Here is a 6,000-nt window from a genome sequence, read left to right on the forward strand (position 1 = left end):
CAGTTGACGGGATTTTAACAAGACAGTAACTTAAAAAAGACTTATAAGAGTTGCGCAGCGGAAGCATTGTGTGACACTGATGTTGTACGACTTGTAAGAAGTGAAGGACTATATGTCAGAAGTCTGTGAAGTGGAATTATCTTAATGTTTGGATTGATAGGTTGTTGGAATAAGTGCGATGAGCCAGGATGCTGCATCGAATCGTAGATTATTGCGTATCTTGTAAGAATAGTAATGTGTTTGTGTTCTTGTGGAATCGTTGTTGTGCCGAAGAAGTAGTGATCGAAGTGTTACCAAACGCGATTTGGATATTTGAGAATTGGATACAAGACTTGGTTGCGATGGTGTTGTCAAGTAGATTTTCGAGGACGAAAATATTCTAAGTGGGGGAGAGTTGTAACGCCCGGAAATTCAATTATTCGCTTAATCTAGACGTTCAGAGTGTTTAGTGAAATTTTTGTATTTTGAGACGATTTAGTCGGTATTAGTTCGGGATAGCGGATTGATATTTAACCAAGAGTTTTGATATTTTCAGTATTAGAAATATTATTGGAAGAATATTTGAAGTTTTGGGAATTTTCTGAGTAATTGAGATTAGACCGGAAATATTCGATTTAGTCGAATTTGGATTGTCGATGTTATTTAAGGGCACATTTGGAATTATTAAATTGAAGTCGGAAAATAATATTAAGAACAATATTATTTATAAGTCGGAATTATTATATCGGTGGAATATTATTTAAAGTGATATATTGTTATTTTGAGTTATTATTCTTATTGGGCCTAAATTAGTTTGTGAAAAAGAAGTGAAAGACTAAGCCCAATTAGAATGATAAAATTAGGGTTTTAGAGATATGAAGTGTAGTGTTGTCATTTGGAGAAAACAAAGTTAGAAGAGAAAGAGGCAAGTCTTGGAGGAGAAGAAGAAGAAGCTTGGAGATTTCTACTCATGGTGTCAAATTGAAGATGCAATTGGAGACCCATTGAGTTACTTCCATTTATAAGGTAAGGGTGGGGTTCTCTTCCTATAATGGGGCTCATGAATAATTGTATGTGGGGGATTGGATGTTTAGATTTATTGCTTTGCTTGTGTTAATCATTGCTGGAAAATAGAAAATCTACCATGAATAACATGTAGATAAAATACTGTTTTTTTACTTGCTGTTGTTATTTCGGTTAACGGAAATTAGGGTGTAGGTTGTTGTTAATGCTGCCTTCCGTTACCGCTGAAATTGCGTTGCTGTATTGAATTTTAAAAAAGAAATGACGCTAAGAAAATTGAATGGTTCAATTGGAGGTTGACTACATGCAGCACTTCTTCTATTGACTATATGCATTTCATTATTTTGTGACTTTGCTATCTTTCTGTTTCATTTTTACATACTAATATTTTTTAAAGAAATGTATGATATGTTGAAACTATTTCATAAATAGAATGTGACGAAACAGTAACATGAAGAGAATCAAAATGAAATCGTGAACAGTAGGTACTATATAACCAATGTATTCCAAATCGTCCCGTTTGATCGAAATAGCCGAATTAAGCGGTATAATTAATTGTTCGGAATTTGATAAAAATTTACGTGGTAGCTAAGTTTAATTAGTAGATTATCATGATGATGTTATTTTGTTGAAATTGTGATATTTTACGAATCGACTGAAATTGTGTTTGGTTTAAATATTCTTTATAAATAAATTATAATAATTTAATAGAATTGTCAATAGAGTTGTTAGAGTTGTCAATAGAGTTGTTAGAGTCGACAATAAGTTGTCAGAGTTGTTTTGAATTATTAAGAGTCATATTTTTATTCGTTTTGAGTAATTCTGACATGTTTAGAGTTGTCAGTGTATAACGTCGGTGTTTGTTTTTTTATTAGAACTTTAACAATTTATATCTTTTGAACCGTAACTCCGTTTGAGTCTCCGTTCGAGGCGTTAGAAAGCTAGCGCGATATTCTTTTTAATAAAAATGGTCTTGAGCAATAGAATGCTAGAAAATTGGAAATGGAGTAGAAATAGAAGTGAATTAAATTAATATAGTGTGATTATTAATTGGTTGATTAAATTAATAGTTGAATTAATTTCAATGTGTTTAATTGATTAGAATATAATTTGGAATTAGATTAACTATTTGGTTTGTCGGTAAATTACGATATTTTGAGAATTTATCCGTAATTGTGTTTTGATTGAATATGTATGTTGAGAAATATATGTTATTATGTCAATGATGTTGTTTTGATATTGATTCTCTGTGGGTAGTTGGATAGCATTAATTTTAATGATTAATTGTTTGATTTTAAATGTGTATGTTCATATATAATTGGCAAAATGAGAATTAACATGAGATAGTATGGTTACTAGTGTTAATTGGATTTTGTGTATCGTAATTGATTAATTGACCTTTTATATGTGAATGATATGTATGTGTTGTGAATGTTGTGTACAATTGGTGGATAATTCATCGAGTTGAATTATTGTGATATGCTAAATATTAAGATGGTAGAGATGATCTTAATTGCATATGTTTGATTAACATTGTACATACATTCATATCATGGATGCCTTGAAACAAAGGTGGTTTGCTTTGAAACATAAGCGAGGCTTGGATTCTAGAGTGAATTCGGAAAGCGGTAAACTATATGTTTACGTTTGGTGGCTTTGATCTTGTCCGGATCTGAAGCGTGGCTAGATTCTATATGAATCGGAAGCGGTGGAACTTTGGGTCCACATTGGGTACCACATGCATAGAGTCACATGTCTTGCATTGAGTCACATTGAGGTTAAGTGATGTTTGAATATATGCATTTATGTGATTGTCATGTGTACATGAGATGTGATAATTGGATTTGGTGATGTTTTGATATATAATTGGTTAAACGTGTGAATATGTGATAATGATGGATTGTGTTTATATTTGGGATAATAGTATTGAATCTTTTGAGTATTATACTATTGAATTTTGTGCTTACTTGAATATGTGAAATTTATTAGATGATACTATTTACATGATTATGACTTGTTGTGTGATGAAAAGTATGTGAGATTAATGAACTGTAGAAGTATGATGTGTATAGTAGCTATTGATACTTGTGATGTGATGATTTTATATGTCTGAATCCTAGCATGCAATTTATCATATGCCCACTTATATGATTTGATATCTCACCCTTTTTTCTTGTTTCGCCGTTGCCTTTATATTGGTAATGTGCAGGTATTCAAGTATGAAGATTTAGTTGTCGTTACTCGAATCGGTTGTCGCTCTGATACGTAGCACTCTGGGGGGAACGATTTATGTCATTCATGATGTTGTTGTTTAATTGTGTTATCTTGGTTGAACAAAATGATAAGTTAACTGAGGATATTTTATTGAATACATTCTGAAGTGATTCCGCTGTGTTTTAATAAAATAAGTTATTCTATTTCAAAGGTGCTATGTATCCGCTTTATGCGACGAGTTGATTTGTTTTGTTTTTATTATGTGACACCTCATTTGTTTATTGAGAAATTTTTGAAAACTCTGATTTATATATATTTGTCGGGTAGAAATGGGGTGTTAACAGCCCGAGCCTTCGGCGTTCCCGGCACTGTCACCTCACGATCTTTTCTACCCCCCTCACTAGTAGAGTTTTTGCCTTTCGTGGTAATCGAACCCTGTACCCTGGGGTTCAAGTACATGTTCATTCCATTCCCACTACCAATTGAGCTAGTAGCTCAATTGGTAGTGGGAATGGAATGAACATGTACTTGAACCCCAGGGTACAGGGTTCGATTACCACGAAAGGCAAAAACTCTACTAGTGAGGGGGGTAGAGAAGATCGTGAGGTGACAGTGCCGGGAACGCCGAAGGCTCGGGCTGTTACACTAAACCCTTCACGCGAAATTTGGAAGGAGAATGCGCCCGTGGTGGGATGAATTTTGTTTCAGTTCTTCCTACGATATCACACGAACTTTCTTATTGGTCCTACGAGTAGGAAAGGGAAAAAAAGATCTCAACTAAACCCTAGGAGTTTGCTAAGTGTGGGGATTTCACCTAGACTAGAAATTCTGGAGTCCGGGAGGTCGGTTATACATAGGGAAGTGTTTAAACACCCTACATATCTGTAGTACTCTACAGGAACCTTCTCTGTGTCATTTGTGATTGTGTTTGCTGCTAATGATTGGGAAAGTTTCTCCTTTGTATTAGGAGAAGGAATTGAATTGATTTGAAAAAGACAGACAGACAGACAAACTGACTATTTTTGGTATTTTATTAGCTCGCTGAGATTCCTTGTGAACCTCATGCCTACATATCCCTAGTGGAAGTCAGAGCTTAATGTAGTTCGGGGAACTAACTAGGGAAATTACTTGTTTTTGGTGCCTTGCTTGAAGCTCAAGGTTGAAGCTTGGAATTAAATCTCTGTTTACAGTAAAGAGACATGGAATCATCTCTACAGAGAGGTATTTGTACTATTCTACCACAAACATTTAAAGGAGTGACAGAATAACTGAATTCATTTCATTCAAGAGGGGGACCTTACTTGTGTATGTGCAAGTATACCAGTCAAATGCCTCTTAAATGAAAGAAAGATGCTCATCCAAATTAGGGAAAGTTACCACATGTCTGGGTTTTACTGCCAGCTCATGCCTTTCAAAATCCTAAATGGGAGACTTGATTAAAATTGAAATTGAAATGTTTGTTTGAATGTGGTAGAGTAGTAAAAATATCTCTCTATAGAGATAAGCTATGTCTATCTACTGTATAAAAGATTTGAATTTAGCTGGCTTGTATGAGGCCCAAGCTTGAGGCTTTCTTTGATTGATTAATTAATATTATTGACTCTGGGAGATGACTCCACTGGGGATTAATTACAGGGTATTTTTGTGTTCTGTACAAAGCCCAGAATTGAGGCTGACTCTACTTAGGGAGACTCTATTTATGTGCCTTGTACAAAGCCCAAGGTTGTGGCTAACTGTTGAGGATAATTGAATGAATGACTCTATTTTATGTGCCTTGTACAAAGCCCAAGGTTGTGGCTGACTCTAGCTAGGGTAAATATTATTTTCTGCCTTGTACAAAGCCCAAGGTTGTGGCAGACTCTTAAATAAACTGAGTATGGATGACTCTATGGGGAAAAGATCCTAGGTGTTAGGAATCTTTGACACATGAAAATATGGTTTAAACTGCCTTGTACAAAGCCCAAGGTTGTGGCTACTGAATGATGAAGAACTCACTGGGGAGACTCTATTATCTGCCTTGTACAATGCCCAAGGTTGAGGCTGACTCTTGACAGGGGAGTTTTATTGTTTGGGTGCCTTGTATGAAGCCCAAGGTTGAGGCTAACTGTTTTTTGTTGGTTTTGACTCTATTGAGGAGATTTTATTTATTGAAAGACTGTTTTTCTTTGGAAGCTAACCCTTTCCAGGGATTTTGACTCAGCTGGAGAAATTATTTGGTAAAAGACTGACTTTATCATGTTTTTTTGGAGGCTGACCCTTTCCAGGGGTTTTGACTCTTTTGGGGAAATTATCTCCTAAGAGAAATGAATCTTTATTTTTTTGACATTTAATAATTGACTTTGGAGGCTAACCCTTTCCAGGGATTTATATTAAAAATGAAAGAATGTGTGGAAGCTAACCCTTTCCAGGGATTTTTATTAACATGAAGGAATGTGTGGAAGCTAACCCTTTCCAGGGATTTTTATTAACATGAAGGAATGTGTGGAAGCTAACCCTTTCCATGGATTTTGTTGAAATGACTGGCAGAAAGATTATCTAGTGGAGACTTCTTGTTTAAAGCCCAAGATGAAGGCTGACACATGCTGAGGAGAAAATAAACATAGATCCTAGACTCTGCTAAGGAAGATTGATGAAGATAAGGGTGACAGAGACTGTCCATGTCTCTCATTCCAAAAAATGTACTCAATGTAGAATTGAGACAAACTTAGCTTGTTTAAAGTCTGGTTTAAATTGGAAGAAACTCACCAGGGTAGGCTAAAAGGTGACTAAAGACCTGTTCCTATG

This window comes from Vicia villosa, linkage group LG3 (genome assembly GCF_029867415.1).
Source record: "Vicia villosa cultivar HV-30 ecotype Madison, WI linkage group LG3, Vvil1.0, whole genome shotgun sequence".
In the NCBI taxonomy this organism is placed as follows: domain Eukaryota; kingdom Viridiplantae; phylum Streptophyta; class Magnoliopsida; order Fabales; family Fabaceae; genus Vicia; species Vicia villosa.